This window comes from Hyaena hyaena, unplaced genomic scaffold, assembly GCF_003009895.1.
Source record: "Hyaena hyaena isolate Hyena2069 unplaced genomic scaffold, ASM300989v1 scaffold_2036, whole genome shotgun sequence".
Taxonomy (NCBI): Eukaryota; Metazoa; Chordata; class Mammalia; order Carnivora; family Hyaenidae; genus Hyaena; species Hyaena hyaena.
Window position 1 is genome coordinate 60,694 of NW_024082673.1, and position 13,477 is coordinate 74,170.

Below are 13,477 nucleotides of genomic sequence, written 5' to 3' on the forward strand. Positions count from 1 at the left end.
TGGGTTTTAGCAAAACAAGAATTTAAATGGAAAAAATCTAGCTTTCATATTTGGCGTCAGGTGTGGTTGGATCCAAGTTCCTGGACCATGTTACCAGAAATCTGTTTCTCTCCTTTTCTTGGATCTGCCTTTCTCGTGTTAACATTATTTTCAGAATGATTCTCCAAGCGGTTGCCAGTTGACCAGATGTACTTCCTTCTGGCTTAGCTGCCCCAGGACAAAAGGAAGTTTTCTAGTGTTTCCAGTCCTGTGATTAAGTTTGATTGGCCTGTTTCTGCATCATTCATGTGGCAATGGCCATGGAATTCTCTGATTTTGCTGCAGGATTCTTTACCTCAATACCCAGGATTTGTTGTCTCACTGCTTCAAAGAAGGAAGAAGGAGATATGGAATAAAATGAGCAGGGGGCAAAAGTTTATATCAGAGTATATAGATCAGAAAGTAAGAGTAGTATGAAAGCTGTCTTTACAGAGAGGGGGCATTTGAAAGTGAATGTTGGGGGCAATAGGTAAGGGACTTGGTTTTGTTTTGTTTTTTTTAATTTTTTTTTTTTTTTTTTATTTCTAGGAGAGAGAGAGAGAGAGAGAGACAGCGTGAGCAGTGGAGGGTCAGAGAGAGGGAGTCACAGACTGAAACAGGCTCCAGGCTCCGAGCTGGCAGTCAGCACAGAGCCCGACGCGGAGCTCGAACCCACGAACCGCGAGATCATGACCTAAGCGAAAGTAGGACGCTTAACCGACTAAGCCACCCGGGCGCCCCGAGGGGCTTGGTCTTATAAGGTTCTGGTCAAGCCCCCACCCTTCCTTTCCCCCTTGATCCTTCTCGGGTCCTACCCTTATTGGCTGGACAACTCTAGGTCCTGGGTTGTAGATTCCTGGTCGGCTTGATTCCCTTGTGTGTGGAGTCAGACTATGGTCATACTGCCCCTCGTGTAACTTAAGTTTTATGGTTTACTTATTTTAATTAGGTATTTTCATTGCCAAATTCCCGAGGGGAACCTGAAGGAGAGTAGGTAGTGTCTATCACATTCTTAAGAGGAACCTTATGCTTGACGGGGTTTTTTTTGAACAGGTACTCCCAGCATTGTTTTAAAATATATGTTTTTCTCCACCCAGCGACCTCAGGTCCTTACCTTTCGCTCGCTGCTTATTTTATCTTACCTTTCCCTATCCCTGTCATAATTTGACCATTTCTAGGATTGGGGAGTTGGTTCTACCCCATTCAAACCACACTAAGGTTGAGAGTGGATGGTTATCTATTTTTAAAAACTGGATGCTTTTATCAGAAAACAAGGGGAACTCGATTTTGGATGGACTAAAAACAATACAAAGCTACTACATCTTTTCGTTGGATTCACACTTGGGTATGGTCAGTCAGCATAGAGTCAAATTATAGAAAAGGGACTGAGCAGATGATAAAGAAAGAGTGTGGGTCTTACCCATATTCCCGTGGCAGCCACAGGTGACCCTCAGGTAACCAACAGTTTCTCTTCTGGGGAATTGAGAAGCTCATCCCATAGCTCAGTTTGGCCTCTCACTACCAGCCACATAACTGGAATCTCTTATGTAGCCTCTGGATTTTACCTTATGCCATTTTGTTTTCCATGTAGCTCTTGCTCAGGGCTCCTTGTAGTACACATCATACTCATGGTATGCTTTGGATATGTCCACCCTTGATGTCACTGGCTTTTCCCTTCTCGTTCTCATGCTGCCTCACTTCTGAGTCTTGTTCTGAGGAGCAGGAGCTGATATCCACAGGCGCAGACTCTTCTGAAGGGATTCCAAAAAGGATTCTTCTCATTCACAGGAGGTAGGTTTACCCCTGAGAAGGGTCAGTTGGCTGTGCAACATCAGAATCCAGAGATTTTATCTCAAGGCAGGACATAGTCACTTGAGGAATTTTATCCTATTTTTGGCCACGTGCTTTGGGGTGGCCCATTCTTGGCCAGGATTCTAAGCGAATCCTTCAACTGCATTTCTTGCTCTACAGTCATTGGTTAGGAAATGGAGTCACAACCCAAGCACAGTCAGTGCTTCTTGAAGGGACTGTTTCTGGTTCTTTTAGGAAAGGGCTTCTTTTTTTGTGTGTGTTTTGTTTTGTTTTGTTTTGTTTACTTCTTGCAGGCCTGGAACCTGAAAGTATGCAAAAGATGGAACTTTTTCGCCAACTAAACACCATAAGGAGTAATAAGCTCTGAGGACAGAGCTGCTAGTACAGAGGAAGTGAAAGTTGAGAAAAGGAGAGAAAAGGGCCAAGACCTGGTAAGGTAGTTTTAGCTCCTGGAGCCAGGGATGCCTGACTTGCTAGACAACTCCCAGATTTTTCAGTCATGAGATCAAGAAAATTCACTGCCTGTCTTGCTTTCTGTCACCTGCAAACAAAACATTCCTCAGGAATGCATCCTGACACCAGGAGGCTGCAGTGATTTGGAGGCCCAGTGAGGCCTGTGGTTCCTCTTTATACCTGGAGCCGGATTCTCACGTACTCAGCCCTAACTCGAGAACCCCAGTTAGCTCTCCCCACCCTGCTGAGCCTGTTTCTCTCCTTGGAAATTTCTGGTAAAAAGTCATGCCACCCACCACCTACGGGGGTTGAAGACTAATTAGAACACTTGTGAAATTCTTTGTTTTTTACAAAATGTCAGCAAAACAGTTCTATGCATTATCTTTTCCTCTCGATTCTCCTACTCTTTTTTGTTTTGTTTTTAAAACTTCTCTTCTGCAAAATAAAACTTGTCTTTTCTTTTAAAATATGACCAATTATCTAGATTCACTTCTTAGGTGTAAGCAGCTAGACTAAAAATATCCCTTTCTGTGGTAGAGGCTGGGATTGAGGGCCAAACTGGCTCGCTCCTTCCTGTTCTCTCATTTTTCTTCCTGGATCTTCCTGAATTCTTGACTTTTGGGTTTCCAGTACTGGACAGAAATATAGTTATTCAGAAAATGCCAACACCAGTGTGATGTTAGCTTGACTTTGTTTTGAATCTAGGTTTATCCTCAGTTGGCATCATTTTGAGGAAATGTTCCATTGATTTCTGTGAGTACAGTAGTTGTACTATGGAGGAAATTAACCATATGATAAAGACACCAGGGAAGAAAAAAGGGACAAAAATGTATTAGAACAGAAGGGCAGAAATACAGAGAGGATGAGCAGTAAAGAGAGGACGGTGACATGGATTCAGATAGAAAATATAACTGGACCCAATCCAAGTGATTAAATTTGGGTTAGATAATAGAATACTGGTTGGGTCAACAGACTTAGCAAATAACGATCCAAGACACTCAGTTGAATTTGAATTTTAGTTAAATAAGTTTTTAGAATAAATATGAGGATTTCTCTTTTCTAGGGTCAATGGGTTTTCTTGCTAGCATTCCAGAACCTATGAGTGAAACTGACTCTGGCTCGTATCTTGAGATCAAAACTATGGAGTTGTTGTCCTATAAATTCCTGAAACTTCTAGCCTCTTCTCTGTTTCAGCAGATGCCTTCAGCAGGCTGAAATGTTCACATATTCTCTCTGAGCACTGGGAAATTTTCAAATACATGCAAAAGTGGAAAGAACTACAATGAACTGCCATTAATTAATTACTCTGAAGTCATCAACATTTTGCCAGTCTTTTTTCATCTACCCTGCTTCACCTCCTTTATTTTGCAGTACTATTTCTTTTAATTTTTTTTTAATGTTTATTTATTTTTGAGAGGCTGAGCATGTGCGAGGGAAGGGCGCGCGGGCACACACACACACACACACACACACACACACACACACACAAAATCCAAAGCAGGCTCCAGGCTCTCAGCTGTCAGTACAGAGCCTAATGTGGAGTTCGAACCTATGAACTATGAGATCATGATCTGAGACGAAGTAAGGCGCTCAAGCAACTGAGCCACCTACGAGCCCCTTTATTTTGCAGTAGTATTTTAAAGAAGATCCTAAATTTCATGTCATGATGATCCAGAAAGGATGGGAACAGTGTCTGGGAACTGTGGTGACAGTGGCCACGGGTGCTCCACGAAGCCATGTGGTCAGGCAGCGGTGCTGACGAATATGGATCGGAAGGTCTCCATGTACTGTGTACCACGTGCTTTACGGGCCTTTCTCCTCTAATTCTCACACTTACTCTTTTTAAAAATGTCCTTATTTATAAGTTTATTTTTTTTGAGAGAGCGAGCAGAGGAGGGACAGAAAGAGAGAGGGAGAGAGAGAATCTCAAGCAGGCTCTGCACTGTCAGCATGGAACCTGATGTGGGGCTGGAACTCACAAACCAGAGATCATGACTGAGCCGAAATTAAGTCGGAGGCTTAACCAGCTGAGCCACCCAGGCGCCCCTCTCATGATTACCCTTTGAGGGAGGTGCTTTTTACACGTGAAAAAAACTAAGGCTCAAAGTTCCACTTGCCCAGTCACTCCTTAAGTGGCAACAACTAGAGCATGAGGCGTGCAGCCTGCTCCCAGAGCAGAGCCCCGAGGGAGCCTTCCTACTCAGTGTGTAACAGCATTGGAGTCCCCTAGGAACTTAGTAAAATGCAGACTCCTGGGCTCCCCCCTCGACCTGCTGAATCAGAATCTGCATTTTCACAAGAGCCCCTGAGATTCCAATGCATGTATCTGTTAGAGAATGTTTGCCGCCAAGCATTCCATTGGAAATGCAGGGAAACTACATTCTCAGCAGCTGTGGAAGCTGGTGGAGCTATCTTTCTCTTTGGTGTTTGCTTTAACAATATTAGGGAGCCCAGTTATCCTGCTATGTCTTCATTTGAGGAAGCAAATAACAAAAATTAACCCCCCCCCACCTCCCTGAGTTCCTGTCTCCGTGCCTAAGGAAGGACATCCCAGTGCCCTCTAAATAGCAGTTACTTACCTCCTAGGTGCTAAAATATTTGCTGACTCAGGTATTCATCATCTCTGCGTGCTGCAGGGTGCAGGGTGATAAATTATGGAAGAGAGTTATTAAATTACAACACTGTCTCTTACATCAGATGCTGGTGTTTTTTGGGCCCTGCAATCATCACACAGCGAGTAGAATCATGATTATGGTCCTTTATAAAAGATGCCTATTCACGGAAGTTTTTTTTTTTTTTTTTTTACCCTAGGCCCTTGTTAGGCTGGTATTCTGTTTCTAAGCTTTAGAGTGTGTGGTTTTGGCTGAATCGAGGAATAGAATAAATAGAAATAGAATCGGGCTAGTAGACCAGTGTTTCTCGTGGGCCATTTGCTTTAGAATTGCTTGGTGCTAGTTAAATATATAGATCTTTGAGCTCCACCTGGAAAATTAGAGTGTTCAAGGGTGAGATCTAGAAGCTTTAATTTTTAACTGGCTGACCTGGCAAGTCTTATATAAACAAACCTTTGAGAATGACCGTTGTATACATCAGACCTAACTCTGTTATCATGTGGATGACAAACTGGAAAAAGAGAGCAGTATAAATGACTTGTCTAAAATTTCAGTGCCTCACATATAGTAGTAACATTTCCAATTTTCTTTTATATACTTAGAAAAAAAGTCTTATGTAGCTGGTTGTCTATTTCAGAGAGCCTTTTGGATTTATCAGGATCTAATAAAGGCAGAGCTAGCTGATTATGTGGCTGAACGTGAGACAGGAAAGTAAGTGCAAAAGAAACAGTAGTGAAATGTAAAAATTCTCTCATATGATAGATATTAAGCGACCATTTGTTACCAGGTACGCCAAATCCATAGGGTTTACTCGAATTTATAGAGTTAAGGCAACTGGCAGAGTTCCTTGAACGAGCGGACATAATGCCACAAATTGCCAGGAGAGGGCAGCAGAGAGCCGCCGAATGGCCCATAGACGCCAGCTGAACCAAGGTTATCAATTAGGAGGATGTTAGAACAGCAGCCAAAAGCTGGCTTTCCCAAGAGTGTCTGCTAAGAACACATTTAACCTGGACAGGCTGAAGCTTAGCCCTAAAAGAAGAGATCTGGGTCTGAAGCAGACCCTCTTAATGCCTCTTATGAAAAAAGACAGTGCCCAGGCTAGTGAGTGGAAGAGAAGAGCTGAAGTCAGAAAGGCAAGCTGAGTGAGTCAGGAGCAGGGGTAAGTGGTGGGCATGTGACGGTGGGCTGGTAGACTCATCAGCAAGCCAGGGAGCACCAGCTTCTTCTGAGGCAGTGACCCTGATTTATAGCATTTTAGGGGCAACTGCCCTGGGAAGTGAGCTCAGGAAGCAGTGGGGCTCCTGATGAAGAACATTTCATAACCAGATAATTAAAAAACCTGGAACTTACTCCTTTATTTGACAAACCCTTTGGTAGTGAGCTCTTCAATTCTTTTTTTTTTTTAGTGATTTTTTTTAATGTTTTACTTATTTCTAGGAGAGAGAGAGAGAGACAGCGTGAGCAGGGGAGGGTCAGAGAGAGAGGGAGTCACAGACTGAAACAGGCTCCAGGCTCTGAGCTGGCAGTCAGCACAGAGCCCGACGCGGGGCTCGAACCCACGAACCGCGAGACCATGACCTAAGCGAAAGTCGGACGCTTAACCGACTAAGCCACCCAGGCGCCCCGAGCTCTTCAATTCTTTTTTTTTTTTTTTTTTGGAAAATGTCTTCGTATTAAAAAAAACCTTTCAGGAATACAAGACAATGCGTGATTAAATACTGCAATTATGGTACAATCAATAGTCGCTCAAGAAGCTTCACTGAAGAGGGAGATCAATGAAGGTTTGAGTGGCCGAGGAAGGTTTTTTTAAGGAAGTGAAAAATGATCTATGCCTTAACTGGGAGTATGAGTTCGAAAGGCAAGGAGGACACTCAATGAGTCAAGGGAGAAAATCTCCATCAGTTTGCAGGGCTGTGAGGAGACTGCTTGCCTGTATCAAGGGAGCCTAGAATGTACAGTGGGCTGGGGCATAAAGACACTTGTTTGACCTTTGTGAAACTTTTTTTGTTTGATGGTTTCCAACACGTTTTGAAGGAGGAGGGTCCAGCTGCTTAAGCAATAGAGGGTATCATTCACTTAGAGGAAATAAACATTGATGTCGCGTGCATCTGACACACATGCATCTCTCACAATGAGAGAATTGCTGGGGGTGGAGAGGGGGGAGATGCTGCCTGATTCCTCCCAGTTGGGGCAACATAATTTCGACCCTGCTAATAGGTAGGATCTACTCTGTGCACGTCTGGATATTGTACCCAGTATTTTATGAAGATGATATAAAGTTTTATTGAGAATTCCTGAAATCATATTATGTTCTGCGACCCAGAGACAGTTAACTTACACAAAGAAGGACACAAGAGATCCATTTTCCACTAATGGGCTGGTGATTATCCCTTACAGTCATGGCCCAGAGAGTAATTATGATGTATTTGGGTATACTTTGTTTGTATATCCCATCTGTCCTGGGATGTTAGCTTCATGCTTTTTATTACTGATCATTGATAAGTCTTCTTGGCTTTGTTTACACGCTAGTTAGGAACACTGTCTCCTTTTCAACTAATTTTTATAGAGTGCTTCATATCCCTCCAATATACTCTGTAAAGCATGAGCCCTTATTTGGGTTCTTGACACACACCTCTTGGGTCTCCAATATAGTGTCTCTCATTTTTATTTATTTATTTATTTATAAAGTTTATGTATTTATTTTGTGTGTGTGTGAGAGAGAGGGGGGAGGAGGGAGAGAGAGAGAGAGAGAGAGAGAGAGAGAGAGAATATCCCAAGCAGGCTCTGCACTGTCAGCACAGAGCCTGTCATGGGGCTCAATCTCATGAACTGAATGAACCATGAGATCATGGCCTGAGCTGAAATCAAGAGTCAGATACTTAACCAACTGACCCACCCAGGTGCCCCTATTCATTGATTCATTCCTTCCTTCATTCATTTTTGAATCTGAGCAACTTGAAACACTTCCCATTAGTAACAGTGGCTCCCTGTGGCAGTGATTCTCAAGAGAATGGAAATGGGGGTGAGGGTGAAGAGGAAAGGGCATATCACTCATCACCAAAGGAAACATCACAGAGATCCTGAGAAATCCTTCTCTCTATCCCCTGCGGTGCTTTTAGCTAAGAGTCATTGCTATCGCTTCAAGATCCAGGACACGGGGTGTGTGTGTGTGTGTGTGTGTGTGTGTGTGTGTGTGTGTGTGTGTGTGTGTGTGTGTGTGTGTGCATGCGCGCGCGTGCGCGCGCGGGCTCACCAGTACAGAGGTATTTTGCAGTAATCAGCGTTCTCTATCTGCTCTTGGTTTGGAAAGATGTGCCTAAACCCTTTTGGCAAGTCCCTTTGGTGGGTCCAGTCACTGCCAGTTTAGGAAAGCATGTTCCTCATGGGCAGTACCAAGGGGCATTTCTTGGAGAGCGCCTCTACATTTCTTCCTGACAGCATAAGTTTAGAGGAGCTCAGGGATAGTGTTATTTAATCAACTTGTGCTCACTATTGGGATATGCATTCTTTGAAGAGTGTAGACTGGGACTACATTCTACATGCAGAGTAGGTAGTTTACTTCCTAATTAATTGGTCTGATCCACACTACTGGACACTAATATTTAGTCCAATGGAATAATTTTTGTCCAACTCAGTAATTTAAACAGTCTATAAGTTTATGCTTATTTTCTTTGAATGAACACTCTCTTCCTGTCCCCACCCATTGTGCCTCTTTAAAGTCATGGTGGGTCTGTTAGGTGTTGTGTATGTGACCCTGGATGGTCAGTCGGGGAAGGAGGATGTAGTTCTGGGATTGCACTTTTTCTGGAACTGCTCCAATCTCTGTGGCAGGGAGGCTGAGCTGGGCCACTCCCTGGCTTGGACACTCCAAGATCAACTAGCCCCTGCTGCTGGACCCCAGTGGTTTGGCTTCTCTCATGACACTGTGTTTCCCTGTTAACTTAGCCCTCACCCTGGTTCTTGCTGTGCTGAGGGTACCCGTGAAGCCTGGTGGGGATTCCTTATGGTAGTTTCTGTCAAATTCCCCAGGCTGACTTTCAGGGGCTTTGAGGAGTTTTGGGTACCAACTATGGGACTAGAAGAAGGGATTGGAGAGTTAACTGAGGCCTTTCCTCAGGGATGCTCCCACCAGTGCATTTTCATTCCAGTGCCAGAAACCATAAACCAGGCAGAAGTCTTTTCCAAAAAGGAAGAAAAGTCCCTGCTCTCTGGGGCTCTAGTCCAAATAGGGGATGTTGAGGTGCATCTTACCTTCCTCTGCTTCCTTCCTTCCAGCATCCCTTGGGTTGGAAGGGAAAAACTTTGAGCTTCCCACTTCCTCTACACCTTATTTTTTTCCTACCCTTGTGCAGCAAGCCTCACAGTGAGCCATCACATGTGGAAAGACTAACCTTCCTAACCACGTGTGGCTCATGAACCCACAGCATCTGTATCACCTGGCAGCACATTAAAATGTAGAGTCTCAGGCCCTACCTGGACCTAATGGATCAGAAGCTGCATTAAACATTTTTTTAAAAATAAAAAAATTAGGTTGATTTATTTATTTTGAGAGAGACAGACCAAGCAGAGGAGGGGCAGAGAGAGAGGAAGAGAAAGAATACCAATGCGTGGCTTGAACCCATGAACCATGAGATAGATCATGACCTGAGCCAAAACCAACAGCTGGGCACTCCATCAACTGAGCCACCCAGGCGCTGCAGAAGCCGCATTTTTAATATGATCCCCTGGTGACTTATGTGCACATTCGAGTTTGAGAAGCATGAGTATGGAAGAAACTGTATGATCTAGCTCACCTAGGCTTGGCCCTTCGCAAGTTAATGAGAATTAAAGAGATTTAGGAAATTCTTTTTCTCTTGAAAAGCCTTGCTTTTATAAACCATTAAGTTGCTGCCAAACTCCAAAGCTGAATATTAACTGTGTTTCCTTTTGCACTCTTGCTATAATAATCATTAACCTTCTAAAGGGAAATAGACGTTTCTAATAGACTATGGGATGTTCGATACGAGTAAACACAGAAGGGAAAGCTACAGAACATATTCAAATAGTATCTCAGATTTTGAAAAAAGAGAAGAAAATAATAAGAGATGAAATGAGTAAAATAGTAACTATTCTGGTACTGTGCAGCTCGTAAGTAGAAAGCAAATGTAACTGATTAGCGTCACTATATCCATGCTTCCTAAAAGTATATTTTGCCAAAATGCTGTAAAAAAGTGGGTTTCATAATCAGTTTGCAAAATTCGGTGAACTATATATTCCTCTTGGTGACTTAACAATAAACATTACCACTATAAAAGTACTGCGAAGTCCTACCAGGAAATCCCTCTAATCTCATCCAACAGGGATTTCTACAGCTCACTTGTCTATGAAATCTTGTTTCATGTAATATCCATTAGCCCACCATAAAACCTGTGTTCTTTAGAACACACTTTAGAACGTTCTGATCTGAACATATTAACTATGCAATGACTGCCGAGTCTAAGGTGTGGTGTTCCCAGGTGCTACCTGGTGGCTGATGACTGGTCCAAACTGACCCAGATTCTTTTCACTCGCCATCAAGGTCCAGGGCCCTCGGATCCACAGGGCTCCCTCCAGCTATGCCTCCTCCTTCTCTGCATCCTAGACCTTGCTGCTTTGCTTGAGATGTCTGTTTTTCATATCTAGGCCTTGTTTTCTGCCTATATAATCAATCAGTTCGGTTGACACCACAAATTGTCAGCTTGCCTCTCTATTCAGTTTCACCTCAGATGCCACCTCTTAGATCTTGGAATAGAGCACCAAACCGATGATAAAGAAGCTGACATTTCCCTTTCACAGCCCAGCTCAGCTCCTAGGTCAGGTTCCTCAGACTTCTGCTGATGGGGAGGAGAGCTGCACAATTACTGAAGTAAATCTACTCTAATGAGTCAGCACTGTCTGCCTGACAACAGCTGCAAGAGCCGAAGACATGGCTTTGCAAACCCAAAAGGAGGACCTGCCATCTGTAGAGCGTTTCCGTGTCACTTTCTGGCGTAGTCTTGGAAAATTGTTCATATGCTGTGTGAGGCTAGTCTTGCAATTTCGGATTCTTTCTGGTAACACTGCATAGATAAAGTACGTGCATGTTTAGAAAGGACGAGTCTCAGAGATGCTCTCCTCTTTTTCTCTTATGGCAGAGAGAGTCTTGTGTGCACTGTGTTTGGAAACCAAGCCTCATGCTTTAGTTATCCTATAGTCCATTCTGTAGAGATTAGCATGGAATGCAATTCTATGGAACTGAGTTTGCTAGGTAGGACTCAGAAGAGAGTCCTGTAGTCAACAAAGTTGGGAACTGCAGGAGTGATGGTTGGAATACTGGTGGGGTCGAGGTAGGATGGAAGGAATGCCAGAAAGCTAATGGATTGCCAGAAGGTAGTAGAATCGCATACCTATGCTCAAGACATGGCCTCATAGTAGGCAGACTATACTTCCCTGTCCCTTGACTAGGGTTTGGCTATGTGTCTTGCTTTGGCCAGTGGGGTATTAGCAGATCTAATAGAAGCAGAGGCTTGAAATATGCTTGTGCAAGAGATTCCTCTGGGTGGCTGCTGCTCCTTCAGTCTGGGCCTTGGAATAAATACTCCAGAGGCTGACCTCAGCCCAAAAGCCAAGCCCAGCCAATCCTCAGCCTGTAGTGGAGGTTCTCAATGGAACCCAGCCTAGATCAGCTAGATTACTATCAACCTACAGACTTGTGAGTGTCAGATTAATTGCTTGTTGTAAGCCGTGGGGTTTGGGGGTTGTATGTTATGCAGCACTACTGTGGCCATAGCTGCCTAATATACTGGGTTAAACAAAGTTAAACAGTTTCTGCATTGTAGTTTCTCAGGGACTTTAATCTCCTGTGTGTTTGGCAAATCTGTAAGATGGCCACAGAACTAGTGGCAATTCTCATTTAGCCTTTATTTTTCAAAATAATTTATGATATCAAAGCAGATGGAACTATAACCAGAGTTGGCCTTGGGGGCAGGGTAATTAACCCTCCCGTTTCTCCCATTCCCTAATGCAACACACACACGGAAGTTCATCCTGATAAGAAGGACTGCTAATGTTATAGGTTATAGCCACATGGTTGTGGGGTATGGTTTTAGGAGGAATAGTTTGGGGTGTGGACAGGGGAAAGGTGAAATTTTTGAGATTGCTTCATTTATTATCTTTATGTACATAGCTGTTACTGTAGCAATAGCAAATAGTCATTCTTTGGGAAGTGGACACAAAAGTCAGCATACAGTGGGGGAAATACATGCTGTCTGATGTAGGGAAGTTACCCAGCTCTGAGGAATTAAGAACAGAAGTGTGACAGTAAGGTCCTCCAGCTAATTACCACACCCACTCGTTCACTGGGGGTATGTTTTCTTCCTCAGTTTTCCTAGTGTGTCCTTTTCTGAGGGCTATTTGGAGCTGCACCCTCATGCAGGAGCCTCTCGCCTTGAGAAAGTGCCAGGACCCTGGTCTGCCTGAGGTCCTAAGAAGTGTTCCATTTCCCTCCTGGGTATACATGGACTTCCCTTGCCTGCTCTTGCCATTGGAGTGATGAAACCCAAAGCTAAGGCAAGGACAGCAAGAAGGCCATGTACCTTTACCCTGTGGGACAGGGGTTGGGAAAACTCTTTTTGTTTCTCCAGAGTCAGACTATAAATATTTTTGATTTTTCAGACCATGCAATCTCCATCACAACCACTCATTTCTGTGGTTGTCATGTGAAGGCAGCCATAGATAATACGTTAATGAAAGATGTGGTTGGGTTCCAATAAAGCTTACTTATAAAAATACATGGTGGGATGAATTTGGCCTGTGGCCATAGTTTGCTAACCTCTGCTTTGAGAAATGATTTCTTACAGCGAACATATCACTGAGCTTTAAGTCAACCGAAGCCATAAAGAAAATGCATTTTCCTGAGGTTTCCTTTCTGTACATCTTGCTCATGAACCTGTGGGATAAAGTGTTAGGTTTGAGGCTCCCGGGTTTATGTCGTCTTTCTCTCTTTCTTTTTCACAGACAGGACAAAAAAATAACTTGTGATGCTCTTGTGAGGTAAGCTGTACCCATAATAATTTTGGCCCTATTTTGCAGATGCTTGACATTTACTTTTGAATTTTCTATAAAGGACACATTGGGGGAAAAATCTAATTGCAAGATAAATCGTAGGAAATTAAATAATGCAATTTGGGGACTTGTAAAATGGTAGGTTAAATTTGCAATAACCATCATGAGACATGAGACACTGGTGTATTGCTTGTGCATTAGAAGGGTCATCAGCATATTTAGTGTAGATGAGTAGGGATAACTATGAAATAAAATTTCACAGTAATGAGACCCACCATCTGCACAATGGCCTTCCTGCATTTCTGTGCATTGGAAATTTTGAGGAAATGACATTACCTCAAAATATGGCCCCAGATTTCTTCCCTTTTATGAATCTCCAAAGTTTTGTGCCACCAATATTTCTCATAGGATAACTACAGGTCGTGGGTTTGGGGAGGCTGAAACAGAGTTACACAGAAGTCATCCCTGCTGTTCCAGATCCTGTTAATTGCCAGCTTTGCTAGATCACTCATCAGGTA